Source organism: Chelonoidis abingdonii, chromosome 11, assembly GCF_003597395.2.
Source record: "Chelonoidis abingdonii isolate Lonesome George chromosome 11, CheloAbing_2.0, whole genome shotgun sequence".
Lineage (NCBI taxonomy): Eukaryota > Metazoa > Chordata > Testudines > Testudinidae > Chelonoidis > Chelonoidis abingdonii.
In genome coordinates, this window is record NC_133779.1 from 52,609,056 (window position 1) to 52,625,470 (window position 16,415).

Sequence of the window (16,415 nt, forward strand, 5' to 3'; positions counted from 1 at the left end):
GGAAACAGGTTTTTGGAGGACAACAATGACTGCATCTGCCCAGGGGACCAGCTGGAGGAACTATGGTGTGGGCCTGAAGTGACCATAGAATCAATATCAGGGTTAGTTATTCAGTCCCCAGACAGATTTTTGTCCCAGATCCCTAAATGGCCCCCTCAAGGATTGAACTCACAGCTCTGCAGGCTAATGCTCAAACCACTGAGCTATATCCCCTCACTTGATGGGGGGCACCAAGGGATCATATGTACTAGGCTTGGCGCCAGGAGACTTTGCATGAGTCAGAGCCAGAAATAGAGCCCACCCTAAGGCAAGTCTAAGAAAACTGAAGGGTCTTGTCTTCAGTAGGGAAACTAGTGTTTACTCCATTTAGCGAACTCGAGGTGAAGTCCTAGTGAAGCCAAAGCGCACAGTAAAAATTGTAAATGAATCAAACCGTACCATAGACTCTGGATAGAAATTTCATGCTTGAATAATAAGAGTGTAGCAGTAGGAATATTCTACTGATTCTGATAATCTGACTAGGATGGTGATGGTGATTGCGAAATGCTTTGGGAGATTAGAGAAGCTATAGAATTCGAAAACGAAGTAATAATGGGGGATTTCACAACTATGCCCATATTGACTGAGTACGTGTTACCTCAGGATGAGATGGAGAGATAGTTTCTAGAGACCATTACTGACTGCTTCTTGGAGCAGCTAGTTCTGGAACCCCCAAGGGGAGAGGCAATTCTTGTTTTAGTCCTAAATGGAGCACAGGATCTGGTCCAAGAGGTGAATATCGTGGAACCGCTTGGCAATAGTGACCATAATAAAATTACATTTAACATTTTTGTGGGGCAGAAAACACCAAAGAAGCTTACCACAGTAGCATTTAACTTCAGAAAGGGGAACAACACAAAAACAAAGCTAGTGAAATGGAAATTAAAAGGTACGGCCCCAGGAGTGAATTGACTGCACGCTGCATGGAAACTTTTTAGAAACACCATAATAGAGTCTCAAATTAAATGTATACCTAAAATAAAAAAAAACACAGAAAGAGGACCAAAAAAGTGCTACCATGGCTAAACAATAAAGTAAAAACAAGTAGTTAGAAGCAAAAAGACATCCTTTAAAAATTGGATGTTAAATCCTACTGAGGAAAATAGAAAGCAGCATAAACTCTGGCAAGTCAAGTGCAAAAGTGCAGGCCAAAAAAGAATTTGAAGAGCAACTAGCCAAAGACTCAAAAACTAAAGGAGCACTCAAGGAAGATGACGCCATTGTAGAGAAGCTAAATTAATTCTTTGCATTGGTCTTCACTGCAGAGGATGTAAGGGAGATTCCTACACCTGAGCCATTCTTTTTTAGATGATAAATCTGAGGAACTGTACCAGATTGAGGTGTCAGTAGAGGTGGTTTTGGAACAAATTAATAAACAGTGAGGAATTACCAGGACCAGTTCACCCAAGAGTTTGGAAGGAACTCAAATATGAAATTGCAGATCTACTAACTGTGGTTTGTACCTATCTCTTAAATCAGCTTCTGTACCAGGTGGCTGGAGGATAGCTAATGTGACACCAATTTTTTAAAAAGGCTCCAGAGGTGATCCTGGAATTACAGGCCAGTAAACCTAACTTGAGTACCAGGAAAATTGGTGGAAACTAAGAACAGAATTATCAGACACATGGATTAACACAGTTTGAAAACATCTGCTCAATGTGAAGGGGCAGGCAAAAATCCCAAGAGAATGTTGGGAACCATTAGGGAAGGAATAGATAATAAGGAAATAAAATGCCAATTTATAAATCCATGGTACACCACACATTGAATATTATATGAAATTCTGGTCATCCCATCTCAAGAAAGATATATTAAAATTGGAAAAGGTATAGAGAAGGGCAACAAAAATCATTAAGGGTGTGGAACAGTTTCTGTATGAGTAGAGATTAGAAATACTGGGACTTTTCAGCTTGGAAAAGAGATGAGTGAAGGGGGATGTGGTAGAGATCTATAAAATCGTGAATGATGTGGAGAAAATGAATAAGGAAGTTTTATTTACTCCTTCATGTCACACAAGAACCAATGGTCACTCAATGAAGTTAATAGGCAGCAGGTTTAAAATAAACAAGGAGGTACTTCACACAACACACAGTCAACCTGTGCAGCTTCTTGCCAGGGGATGTTATGAAGGCCAAAAGTATAACTGAATTCAAAAAAAGAACTAAATAACTTCATGTAGCATAGGTCCACCAATGGCTGTTAGCCAAGATGGACAGCGATGCAACCCCATGCTCTGGGAGTCCATAGCCACTGATTGCCAGAAGCTGGGAGTGGATGGTAGGATGGATCACTCAATGATTGCCTGTTCTGTTAATTCCCTCTGAAGCACCTGCCACTGGCTGCTGTTGGAAGACAGGATACTGGGCTAGATGGGACTATTGGTCTGACCCAGTAGGGATGTTCTTAATTTCCCATGAGTTAGCAGGTTAAGGTAAATACTAGCTTTAACCCAAACGGCTTACCTGTGTGAAAATCATAAAACTGCCTTGTCTTCACTAGGATTGTACCTCATGTTAGTTAACTCCAGCTTGGTTTAAGTTACAGTTAGGTCGACATACGACGCCATACATGGACCTATTTGTGCATGTGTTTATGCTCAAATTTGTCTCTGGCTGACGTTAAGTGGCCCATTCTGGTCATGCTTTAAAACCACCTCCCCGAATGGTGCGACGCCATCGTCAAACTCCTTTAGTCTACACTCACACTGTGCTGACATTACATGATCTGTATCGACCCTAACGGTCCTTCAGTCACTGCCCCACAATGCCCCAGTCCCCCTGACAGTTACTGCTCTGCTCACACCTTTAAACTCCACTGCTCAGGGTCACAGAGACTGGAAGCCTGCCTCCTCCACTTTAAAAACCCTGCGTGTTTTGAAATGTCTTTTCCTGATTGCTCCCCTTGGTGAGCACACCTAGCAGCTCACCTTTGTTTGCATCCAGCTAACCATGCTGACTCTAGGCACACACACAGGTGCTAGAGCAGGCAAAAAGCATTGGATCTCCTGTGCTTGTAGAGAGAAGAGGCTATGCAAGCGCAACTACGGGCCACCCATAGAAATATCAACATGTACAAGCAGATTGCACAGGGGATGCTGCAGCCCTTGAGATTTTGCCTCCCCCCCTCTGTCTGGTAGAGCTTGGGCTTTGGCCCCCCATCCAGGGCAGCAGGGCTTGGGCAGGTTCAGGCTTCAATTCCCCCTCCTGGGGTCATGTAGTAATTTTTGTTGTCAGAAGGGGGTCACGGTGAAATGAAGTTTGAGAACCCTTGTGCTAGATTAAAGAGCCCTCTCCTGGGCAGCAGGTGAAGCTTCCCCTTGGGGAGACTAGCATTCCTGCCCCGCCTCTTCTAGCCAAGGCCACACCTCCGATCACTGCTCTCAGAGCCCTGTGGCTCTGGCCGGAGGGGAGGGCCGAGAGCTTGGCCTCTTGCCCCCATGGCCCTGGCCAGGGGGGAGAGGGAGAAGGTTGAGAGCTTGGCTGCAGTTGGGACCACAGTGCCACCGCGTCCATGGCCCCACCTCATTCCATCCCTTCCACTGCAGCCCTGCCCCCATCTGCCCATGGCCCTGTCCCCATTCTGCTCCCACTATGCCTTTTCCCCAAGAGGCCCCCTCACTTGCTCCTTTCTGCCCCACTGACCCACTGTGGCCCTGAGACCGGAAAAGCTCTTTGCCCCTGCCGTCTGGGACCATGGCAGGGGGAGATTTTTCCATGAGCCCCAAATTGTCCTGGGCCTCAGGCATGGTCCCCATGGGCCAGTGCAATAATCCGCTATTGCCCCCTCCCACCCCACAAGCTTTGGGAAGGCTTAGCCTTCCCCAGCCTCCATTATGCACAACCCATGAGCCCTCCACTCTCTGAAATCTAGGTACTGAGAGACCATGATCAAGTCACCCCTTAACTTTCTCTTGGATAAATTAAATAGATTGAGATTCTTTAGACTTTCAGTCATTCTTGTAGGTCTTTGCTGAACCCTTCCCCATCTGTCAACCTCCTTTTTAAAGTGTGGACACCAGAGCTGGACTCAGCATTCAGTGATGGTTTCTGCTAGGGAGGAAGATAAATCCCCAAGTTTCCTGTGCTTGGCACATGTTGACTCTCTTTCTGTGATAATGTTTCTTACTGGTTGTCGGGGGATCGTCTTCCTGTGCTCCCTCTGTGCTAGGGAAGGGTGAGAAGAAATTCCAACCCACCCTGTACTTTGGAAGTCCAAGGTTCAACCTTGCAAGATATCTGGCCTCCTGTGTTGAATGTAGGAATCATTGGTAATATTTTTGTGAACTCTCTTGTGGTTCTGTATCCACCCCCCTCAGTATCGCTACCCCTTGTGGGGAAAGAATTCATGTTCTCCCTGGGAAATCAGGACTAGGAGGTTGAGATACCGAGGCACGAGGGCTGTGTGGGCTGGAATCAACACCTTTGAATGGGAGCCACGCTGAGTGAACAGTTAACTCCTAGAATTAGCTACTCCCTCACCCACACTTCTCTGTGGGGAAGCACAGCGAAAAGCCCCAACCTGGAGAACAAAATCAAGAGGTGGCTGAGTGTTAAGGTTACTGCTGGGATTGGGAACACACACAGGGAACAAGAAGAAACTACTTGGATTCAGCAGAACGTGGATCTCAGGCCATATGGCTCCCACCGATATGAGCTCACTCTCAAGGTCACCTCTCTCCCACTAACCTAAAGACTTCCAGATGTATTCCAGGTGACCAATAAATGTTCTCTTAACGTGACACAGCTGCTGGTGTCCCTGCAAATACTCACAGACATTGCATCGCTCTCTAAAGAAATGAAGTCTGTCTCAGGAGTATGACTTTGGCAGGACTCACTGCAGGGAGCCCCAGAGAGAACCAGGGCTCGCTGGAACAGTTGAGGCTGCAGGGCTACCCTTGTGGAGCAGTGTGAGCCCATGGGGTACAGCCCGCGAAAAGGGTGACTTCCAGGAGACTGCTTCAAGGCTAGGGTGTAGCCCGGACCCTGTGAATCTGAGGTCACTTCCTCTTCCCCACGGCCCCTGCTCCCACAGCATGACCCTGGAGCACAGCTGAGCTTTCAGCAGCTTTACACAAACCTGGTTTCTGGATTCTCTCCCTTAAAGGAGGAAAACTAAAGGCCTCAGGAGCTGGGAAACGACAATCCCCGGATAATCTGCTTTGAGTAGAGCCAAAAGTTCCTTCGGGTGGGAGCCCTGGCTGTGAAACTGGTCTAATGCCTTCACCGCTGTCCTCCACTCCTTTATAATTACTCCAGGCAAAAGACTAGCTGATCCAGAGTTCTGTCCATTCACCCTTGCCTCCCAGCCTGGAGCCCCAGTGCTTTCAGCCGAACCCCTGTCTGTTGCAGGCTCTTGAGGAGCAGCAGACTCTATCCCCCTGTAAATAGATCTGTTCTGGTTTACGTCACCCAGTGTGTGCGCTTGGGGTCTGCCCTTCAATCTTTGGCCCTGTGCCCTGGCCAGAGGCATATGGACAATCTGGAGCTGATTCAGAGGCGAGCAATGGGGAGGGTCAGTGGGCTGGAGGGAGGAAAGATTAAAAGAGCTAAATCTGGAGGGAATGCTCACATGACAACTGAGACGGGGACGCCTTGGGAGCCTGCAAAGATCTGCCAGGCCCTGAGTGCCATGGAAGGAAAGACGTTATTAGCATGACTCACCGAAAGCCCCTGGAACAATGGGAGGGTGCCAAGGAAGGACATGTCCAGGCTGACTCTCAGGGAAGCTGGCCTGGTGGGTTATGAACCATCTGGGGATACCGTCTGCCAAGGGGTGGTGTCAGAGCCCCATCCCACAGGACTTTATAGCCAGGTGGAGACCTGCTGCAGGGAGTGGCAAGCAGGAAGGGGTGGGGAGATCAGGCATATAACCTGTGTCCTGCTGAGAACAGAGAATCATACCAATGTCAGGCTGGAAGGGACCTCGAGACATGATGTAGTCCAACTGCCCATGCTGAGGCAGGACCATGTAAACCTAGATCAGTCCTGCCAGTGGGTTGTCCAACCTGGTCTTAAAAACCTCCAATGGCAGGGATTCCACAATCTCCCTTGAAAGGCTCTTCCAGAGCTAAAGTACCCTTAGAGTTAGTCCTAATATCTAACCTAAATCTCCCTTGGTGCAGATGAAGTGCATTACTTCTTGTCCTACCTTCAGTGGACATGGAGGACAATTGATCCTTGTCCTCTTTATAACAGCCCTTAATGTACTTGAAGACTGTTACTAGGTCCTCCCCCAGTCTTCCTTTCTCAAGACTGAACGTGCCCAGTTTCATTAACCTTTCCTCATAGGTCAGGTTTTCTAAACCTTTATTGCTTTTGCTACTCTCCTCTGGACTCTGCAATTTGTCCAGCTCTTTCCTTAAGCACAGTGTCCAGAATAGGACCCAGTACTCCTGCTGAGGCCTTGTCAATGCCGAGTAGAGCGGGACAGTTACCTTCTGTGTCTTACCTATGGTACTCTTCATACACCCCAGAGTGATGTTAGCCTTTTTCACAACTGCATCACGTTGTTGGTCTATATTCAATCTGTGATCCACTATCATCCCTAGAGCCTTTTCACCAGTAATCCCACCTAGCAAGTTGTTCTCCATTTTTGTAGTTGTGTATTCGATATTTCCTTCCTAAATGAAGTACTTTGCATTTGTCTTTATTGAATTTCATCTTATCGAATTCAGACCAATTCTCCAAATTGTCAGGGTCGTTTTGGAGTCTAATTTTGTCCTACAAAATGCTTGCAACTGTTTCCAGGTTGGTGTCATCTGCAAATTTTATAAGCATATTCTCCATTCCATTACCCAGTTCATTCATGAAAATATTGAATAGTACCCAGACTTAGAGAAAGAGACCTTCTAAAAACGTTAAAATATATTACTGGCACATGAAACCTTATATTAGAGTGAATAAATGAAGACTCGGCACACCACTTCTGAAAGGTTGCCGACCCCTGATCTAACTTCACAAACTATATCAGATTCAAGGAACATTTCTCACCACATGCTTTCAGCAGTTTTACTGGTCAAACTATAGGTCAGGACCCCTTTCCCAGAGTCCAACGAATGCTTCCTTTGTTGCTTCAGGTGCAGTGAATGCGATGGACAAGAGGGCGGGGAGTCCTGGTTGTTTGTCCCTCCTTTTTATAATTTCAGTCCCTCTCTTGAAAAATATTTCCAGCTAGGGAATAGAGGACAAAGAGTCTATCTGGAAGGATGTTCCCTGCTGTTTTTTTCTTACCTGTTTGAGCTTTCTTTATTTCCCTTCCTGCTTGATGACTCCGTTTACTGCTTAAATGCAAATTAAGCAGAGCACACATTCCTTTGTTTAGGATAGACTTGTTTGGCAACCTTATTTTGGGCAGGGTTGTGGGGTTTGGAACATGTGTTAACAACACTATACAGCGGTATCTTATAACTTTACATACAATGTTGCCACATGTGTTTTACCAGGACAATAATAATCAGTAGATTATGAGTTTTCAAATGATACCTCACAAGGCATACTTTGTACAAAAATTATCACAGTAGTGTGTAGGGTGTGAACGCAAGGGTAACATTCTGTCACAATCTCCTTGGTCATTCCCCATTCCCTACCTCCCTCCCTTTCTGGTTCCCAACACTATTCCCTTGGGGATCCCCATGAACTTGCTCTCTCTCCTCCTCCCCACCTTTCATCTCTTCCTGGTCCTTCAACAATAACTACCCCCAGCACCCAGCTCTTTTCCCCTCCCATCGCTCTATCCCATTTTATTATTGTACATGGACTAGACTGCAAATGAAAACATATCTCCACTTTCTCCTCCATGTGGCGTCTCTGATTCTTCCTAAGTGTTGAGTTGCTTTTCCCCTTGGCAGCAGTTTGACAGGGTTTCTCTCCAGGTGGGATTCCCTCATGAGCATAAGAACATAAGAACAGCCATACTGGGTCAGCCCAAAGGTCCATCTAGCCCCGTATCCTGTCTTCTGACAGTGGCCAATGCCAGGTGCCCCAGAGGGAATGAACAGAACAGGTAATCATCAAATGATCCAATGAGGACTAAGTTCCAGTTTACTTTTCCTACAGTATGTGCACTGATGGCATTTCTCTCCCATGTGGACTCCCCAGCCTCACCTCTGCTTGGGTCCCTGCTCCAGATTTAAAAAAACAGTACGTGTCCATCTCTCTGTCAACCCGTGAAGGCCCAGGTGCAGGGTTTAACATGCGACAAAGACCCAAAATGAGGGACACAAAAACTGTTCTTGCAGGAAACATAATATGATTTGAGATCCATTTCTTTAGTGTAAATGAAATTCTCCCAGACTTCATGAACTCCAAGTGCCTTGTGCCCTTCCAGAACGTTGAGTCCAGCTACACTCAACCCTCAGAAACAAAGAACTGATGTAAATAACTTTCAGTGTTAAAAGGTGAGAAAACAACAGCTCTGTGCGGAACGGAGGTAACTGGGGGACAAAAATGAGTGACTTTCCCCCAGACGAGGCGGGCTCGAGAGGTCTGTCCTTATCTTCAAATCTTCCCTCCCCCAGTCTGTCCCCATAAATGTTGATAACTATTTACAGATCAGTGAAAGGCTTCCTCTCACTCTGATCCCCTCAGCTCTAGGCTTGGAGGAGCACTTGTCCAGCTGATTCACTTCACTGGGCTTGTCAAATCCAGTAGGGGTAGGTTCCTCTCAGACCCTTCTCAAGAGGATCTTCTCCTTTTATATGGACTGTGCTGTGCACAACAGAGCTACAGGGATCACAGAGCAGTTCAATTCAGTTGGGCTTGGAACACCTGGAAGATGCTACTCGTTCTTTCCATCCTTACCAAGCACCTTGCTTGGTCTTAGCAATGATCTCAGAGTGCAGAGATGTCCACTGGATAACAGCTCACGCCTCTAGAGGCCAGGGCAAGGCAGGGCAGGGCTACTATCGCTACTGCACTGAGTGGGAACCAAGGCATAGAGAGGCAAGTGACTGGCCCAGGCAGAGCAGGGAGTTGTTACTCATGTTCATTGTTTCTCATTCAGATTTATAAGGACTGGGTCTCCTGAGGGAGTTTAAGGAAGAGGAAGGATTAGGGCCAGCTCTAGTTTTTTTGCTGCCTCAAGCAAAAACCAAACCAAACCTCCCCTGGAATTGTGCCGCCTCAAGCACGTGCTTGGTTTGCTGGTGCCTAGAGCCGGTCCTGGGAAGGATGGTCCAGTGCTTAGAACACTAACCTAGAACTTAGGCAAGACAAATCTTTGCAGTGTCAGGCTCCCTGTGTGACCTTGTATAACTCACACACCTTCTGGGTATGATGTTCTGTCCCATCTAGTGGCACTGAGACCACTTAGAGCAGGGGTCCCCAACACGGTACCCGCCTGCCAGGGCATCTAAGTGTGCCCACGTGCTGGCCGGTGGACGAACATCCGCTGAAATGCTGCCGAAATTCAGCAGCATTTTGGCGGCGATGCCTCTGGATGACACCGCTTGTCGATGGCATTTCGGCAGATGCTCATCTGCCGCCACGGTCCTCCGTAGCTCGTTATCTGGCGCCTGCCAGATGAAAAAGGTTGGGGAACCACTGACTTAGAGAGAAAATTAGTTTGTTCTGCAACCCTCGCTAACAGTCAGCTGGCTTTTAGCTCATGCAGTAGAGGCTCCTGCACTAAGCTCCCAAGGCCTCAGTTCGATTCTGCCTGGCATTACACTTGCATAAGTCACTTAACCTCTCCGTGCCTCAGTTTCCCATCTGTAACATGGGGAAAACAGCACAGCCCTGTTCCACCGGTGTGTTGTGAGGATAAACACATTAAAGCGACGGTAGTCAGTTACTTTTTGTCAAGGTGCAAATTTCTTGGTCAAAGGTATAGTCAAGATCCAGCCTCCAGAGAAAATAGTAATTAAAACAAACCCAATGATAATGATAGTAAGTAAATGAAAAGATTTTGGGATCCATTCAAAAGCATCTGATGGTCCAGATTTGGCCCACGGTCCGGCTATTGATTACCCCTGCATTAAAGGTTGTGAGGTGCTCGGGTAGAATGGGAAGGTGGGGTCATATTGGTAGACAGCTTTGGACTGCATTTTAGCAGATTATCAAGGAGACCTGATTTAGTGTTTCTCAACCTATTGCCATTTAAAGGAGTGGCACATAGGGCAAAAAATTTCCTGTCAGAGTTAGCATATTTGTTCTGAGTTGTCTCTCCACCCTTAAGTAGCTGAGCTGGGGTTAATGCTGGATTGACATCAGGGATAACGTGGGGTCTTTTTGCATAGAATCTTCTTAGCAAACTGTTCTGATCGTTCCACCACCCTTTGTAGGTAGTAGTGGGGACTGGAAGATATATGTCTGAAGTCATTCTGTAGCCTCAACGCTTAGAGTTCGGCGCTAGTAAGCCATGGACAATAGCTACTCCTTCTAGAATGCCAGAATGAGCCTTTTAATTTTTCTCTGCCCTGCTGAGTTATAGGGCTAGTGAAAAGCAGAATTTCTCCAGCTGATTATTAATATATTACAGGAGCATCTGGAGAGTCCAAGCAAATAAGGGCCCATTATGTTCCGTGCTGTGCAATCATATGGTGAGAGCAGACTCAAGGAGCTGACTAGCTAAATAAACAAGACAGACAAAGAGTGGAAGGTGAAACAGAGTCACAGAGCAGGGAAGTTATTTGCCTAAATACCTGTAAAAGCAGCAAAGAGTCCTGTGGCACCTTATAGACTAACAGACGTTTTGGAGCATGAAAGCTCATGCTCATGCTCCAAAAGGTCTGTTAGTCTATAAGGTGCCACAGGACTCTTTGCTGCTTTTACAGATCCAGACTAACACGGCTACCGCTCTGATATTAAATACCAGTGGTTTCCAGAGAGGCATGTCCCTTTTTCAAACATCGCTGCCATTTATACAATACAATACAATACAATACACAACAAGACACAAGCAGCTTCTAAGCACCTTTCTTTGTAGCTGCCTCATCTCTATAAACCAGAGGAACTTTTTTCCCCAGCATTCTTTTCTAGGGGCTAGCCCATTAAATTTGACAGAGCCAAATACCAGCAGCCCTAAAATGGTGATTTGCCACTGCAGTGGGTTGCTTCTTCTTCCTTTTCAATTGGTACGTATTAACCCTGGTTATGTTTTCTTCTTTCTTATTTCTGCGGTGATGACACATTCTCACAGTAGATTAATGATAATTCAGACCTTAAGGCCCTGATCCTGCTAGAACTGACTCGTACAAACTTAGACCTAGCTGGAGTCACATGTATGGAGCTGGGTCTCTGTTATAAACAACTAATGTTTGACCGCAATATTTGAATATGCATTTAGAAAGAAATGTATATGAATCTACATAATAATTCTTAGCTCTTCTCTAGCACTTCTCAACTGTAGATCTCAGAGTGCTTTCAGAAGAAAATTAATGTTGATGTTATTTATCATCTATCTAGGGCCTGATTCTACAAAGACTTAACTGTAGATTATAGAATCACAGAAATGGAGGGCTAGAAGGGTCCTCAAGTCCGCCTCCCTGTGGTGAGGCAGGACATAGTAAACCTCAGACCTTCCCTGACAGGGGTTTGTGCAATCTGTAAGGGACGGTTTCGGTTTAGTTGATCGCGAGGACTGCTCACACTACCTAATGACAATAATGCCTAGGGCTTATATAGCTTAGTTAAATTATATAGTTTAGTTAAGCTCATGCCTTTGCAGGATTAGAGAATTAGATTGTGAGTTCTTTAAGGCAACAATCATCTTGTCTGTATCGGTGTGACTATGAGCTTAGTGCATTGGGACCCTGAACCCTGCTTGGGGCCACCAGACACTGTCAGAATAGAAATAAATAATAATAATTATCCCCATCTTACAAGTGGGGGAAACTGAGGTACAGAGGAAATGACATGCCCAAGTCAATGGCTGAGTCAGGAATGGACTCCAGGTCTCCTCACTCCCAGATCACCTATCAGCCCTCTTTATAAATAGCAATTAATAACAATATTCCTAACGGTAATACAGGCAATAGCGCGAGAGAAAACCTGCATCAAGCAAATGAATGCATTAAAACAGCATGTTTTGTGCATGGTTTTTGTTGGCCCGGTTTTACTGGTGTTCGGCACTACGCATGTTTTATTTAGATACTAATAAATGCAAGGAAAGCTGATCAGCTGGGGTCCGTGCGCTGCTCGAGCAGCGGACCCTACTTTCCCAAGTGCCCATTTGCCCTTAACAAAGATGGTAACACTCTCCCATTCTCTTCAGTGGCTGTGAAGTCAGATGCCGGATGTTCTGCCCGTCTCTCCTCTACCAACATGGCGGGCTCCTCCCCATTCTTCCCAATGGGGTTGAAGCCACCCGGATGGAGCCGCCAGCCTGCCCTCCACAAAAATGGCGGCCCATTCCCTCCTATGGCGGTGAAGGAAGGCGGCGGGACCCCGGATGTAGGCAGCCCCTCCTCCTCCTCCACGGCCCCCGCCCACTCGAGAGGAGGTGCCGGTTGCCCGGATGTTGCTCCAGCTCTAGCGGCAGCCACCGCCTCCCTCGGACGGGGAGAGAAGCTGACGGATCCAATATGGCCGCCCTGATCCGGAGGAGAGCGTGAGAGGCCTAGGCGCCCGGGGCAGCCCCCTAGCCCGGCAGCAGCCGCCGCCGCCCGTGGGGGCAGGGAAAGGAGGAGCGGGGGGAACCAGCCCCTGCAAAGGTCCAAGCTCCCCCCAGCTCCTGCCACCCCCCCGGTCCCTGGGTGTCCTGTTCTCTGGGGGGGAGGGGCAGCCTGTAGCTGATCCGGGGGGAGCATTTGCCATAGGCCCCCTGTGCCAGCTCCCACTGAGCCCCACCTCCTGGGGTGCGAGGGGGATGGGGAAGCGAGGGTAGAGAGCAGGCAGCTAGGAGGGTCCCGGGGTTGCCCATTGCTGGGGAGGAGCGAGCCATTCATTTCTAGCTTCCCACCAGCCCTCTTTCCCTGGGATCTTTATTTTTGTTGGGGGTGGGAAGAGGGCAACAGAGGTGGAGAGAGAAGCGTGACAGGCAGGTGGGGAGTCTCAGGCTGGTTTTTGCGGTGTGGGGGGGAAATAAGCCACTTAAAAACATACACATTTTCCAGCTTCTAATAAACCTAGTTTTCCTGATTTATTTTTTACTTGGGGCAGGATTAAACGTGTATATTGATGTGTGGGAGAGGTCGGGGTCGTCTCTGGGGAAGAGAGTTGTGGGAAATTAAAACAAGACACTTTAAAAAGCCTTTTCTCAGCTTTATAGTAAACCAAATTTCCCTGGCCTAGGAAGGGAGAGGAAAGGGGGTCAGAGACAAGAACGCAGGACTAGAACTGAATATTGAAAGTAGTTATAGCAAATATTAATTAATACAAAGGCAGAAAAGAAGCAATCACAGGCAAAAAGCAAGCTGTGTGATGACATTAAGCATCTTCAGATAACCCTATTTTAGTGGGTTAGTTATATTTTGGGAGCTTATTTTCTGGGGGAAGTCAGATTTTTAATTTTTTAATATTTAAAAAGAATGTAGGAAGATACAGGTGTGCAGCGTGGGGAAGAGCCTTAAAGTTGAACAGCTGTGTGGCAAGCCAGTTTTCTGAAAATCTAACACCCAATTTCTAAATTTCCTGCTTTTGGAGAGGGATCTGTTCTTTGGGGTAAAATAGTATTATGAGAAGAGTGTGTGGGGGGGAAGACAAGCACTAAAAGTAACTGTCACAATTAAAAATAAAGAAGTAAGTGTAGGTTGAATTTTCAAGTATTTTGCAGATTCTAATGACTTTTTTCTTGGTTATTGTGGTAGAGTCTCTAACTTAAATTTCCCAGAAATTTAGTTAGTTATAATAAAATTAGAACAAAATAAATTGGGAGCAGAGGAAAGTAGACGAAACCTCCTTTTTAAAACGAGATCCACTCTGTATTTGCAAGAGTGGCAAAGAAGCTACTGATAATAAGGAAACAGACTAGTATCAAAGCTTTAGAAAAATGATGTTTTTAAAAGAAATGACCTAGAGGGTGCAGGACAGATTTTGGCTTTTCCCATCCTCCCCTCCCTTTTCTCTGTGGGGTGAGGTAGATGGAGAGATTTTTGGCATTGGAGTTATTAGGAAAATTCTTTAGGCAAGTCTCCCTTCTTTAATATAACATCTGATGATCTAACTTTAGAAGTTTGGCTTCCCTGACAGGAGAGCCATATTGTAAAATCATTCACAAAGAGTTTAAGCTGTTGGGTTTTTTGTTTATTTAAAAAGTAAAATAAAAGGGAGGAATAGAAGACTCTTTAAAAAATTCTTGTTCAGCCCCGTGTTCGAATCAGTGCAGTAGAGCGGATGTAAACAAGACAAGAAGAGCTTCAAAGTAAGGTTGGTCTCTGTTTTGTCTGTATTTATATATCATTTTATAATATGCTAGTGATTCATCCACTTCAGTTTATCTTCATAGGAGGTTCTATTATACCATAAGTGGAGATATTGTGCCTTGTGCTGGCTTCTGTTGTGTGAACTGACTTAGCCTCCAACTCCCCAGCTGATGTATAAAAGTTTCTCACACTGTGTAAGCCTTAAAACCTTAATTTAAAATTGAACATGTGATTTGAGGGGGGGGGGTGAGTATGGTTCTTAATTCAAGACATACTAATTGCTAGGCCTGAGTCCAGTTGCCCTTGATTTATCTTCTTGTCAGCCTTCTAGAATCATAGAATAAAGGAGAATGTTAGAAATTCCATGACTTGAAACATTTAAAACTAGACTGGATAGTGCTCTAAATGAGCATTTCCTAAAGTGCAGTGTTATGCCTACCTGGGGTTGTCTGAAGCTGGGTGCACGTATGTGTGGAAGAAGATGTAAACCTTAAGGTGGGTAGACCTTTAACAACACATGGCAGGGTTCTATGTTTAGTTTCATTTTCTTGATGGTGGGATTCAGCTTCCAGAAGTTTGAGAAACGCTGCTCTAGATAACTACATAGCAGAGAATTCTCTCCTGGAGATGAATGGGAAGGGAGGGTGGATGAGAAGTGACTTAATATATCAGACATCTCTGACCTCCTTTGCTTATATAAACAGGTTTTTGGATAAGGTTGGCTAGATGTGAGAAGTTTTCACGGGGTGGTGTAGGTGATAGAGCACTGGGCTGGGAGTCAGGAGACATGGGTCCAATTCCTGGCTCTGGCTCTGACACTGACCTGCCAAGTGACTCTGGGCAAGGTCCTTCACTTTCTGTGCCTTAGGTTCCTGATCTGTAAAATGGAGATAATGATACAGACCTTCTTTGAGGTTGGTGGATTGGGACAGTGCTGTATGAGAGCTCAATAGTGTAGAAATAGCCAAAGCGCTGTTCAGAACACTTACTTTTCAGAAGAGACTCTGGATTCTTAGTTGAACTTTCATCTAGCCTTAGACTTGGGTTCCAAACTTGATTTGAGATGACATTTGGGTAGAACCAGCTTTGAAGCCCACTCATTTAAACTAGTGTACTTGGTTAGTTCTGCTGTCTGTGGCTCCTTAGGCCGTGCCTACACTATAACTTTTAACTGAGTTTGTAACTAGTAGTCTGTTTGGCTGTAAACATAGCTTGTGTCTATGCCCAACATGGTTATATTACAGTTAATAACTCTGGTAGCTGTTAACGCCCTTCCCAGCAGCTTGGGCTATGCAGGCCTGTTTTTCTCTAATTGTTCTGACAAACTTAACTTGTTTTGTAAATGGATTCCCTCACTGTGCCTGTGCATCTGAGTTGGCTGGTCTTACTTCCTACTACTCAGAAAACTGTGAGGATATCTGAGTGCGTTTCTGTATGAGAACACTTGGATACTGTGCTGATTAGTGATATAAATACCTGAAAAGATAACTGCCTAGTTTCCCCAGGATGCACTGATACAGACACTGGTAGGCAGCATGGTAGCATGGATGTGCAAACAGGATGGATATGGGTTGTGCTATGGAAAAAAAGCCTGTTGCGTAGCCACAACCATTTTAGTTGTAACCTGGTTAGATAAGGGTGTCTATGACCAGGATACAAAACCATGGCTGTTACAGGGTAGACAGTATTCTAAGCTATTTGGCATTGGAGTCAACCATGGAATGGTCTTGTCATACTGAAAGCCGTCTTTGCACTGAAGAAGAACTATTGAAAGGACTAATTTAAAACATGGGTCACCCCAACAGGTTTACAGTCAGTTTGTCTAACAGTGTAAACCATGTTTAAAAACTTCGGCTATACTAGTTCCTTCTTGAAGAACCCTTCTCTAATCCCTGTCTGTGCTACAGATTGAGCCACGTTGATTATAACAGGTTACTGACACACTCATGACCTGGTAAATATTCCAGCTGTACTAGAAAACCTGTAACAGTATTTGGCAATGTATAGCACAAGTGCAACAGGCTTTTTAATAACTAGTCACTGAGCAGGGCTAGGGGATGTAAAATGCCCATATCTT

The 16,415-nt window shown here is 45.8% G+C and overlaps 1 protein-coding gene across 4 annotated transcripts in view; it reads left to right on the forward strand.

Annotated features, from left to right (window-relative positions):
- The first annotated feature begins 12,440 nt into the window (after nt 1-12,440).
- The window catches only part of DEDD (death effector domain containing), a 39,712-nt gene continuing 35,737 nt past the window's right edge, over nt 12,441-16,415 (forward strand). The window contains exons 1-2 of one of the 4 annotated variants that reach the window (XM_032781278.2): nt 12,457-12,688; nt 14,280-14,342. The gene's annotated coding sequence lies outside the window, so the exon portion shown is untranslated. Of the gene's footprint in view, nt 14,343-16,415 lie in introns of all 4 variants that reach the window. The other 3 variants (XM_032781277.2, XM_032781279.2, XM_075071127.1) reach the window with 3 other exon arrangements.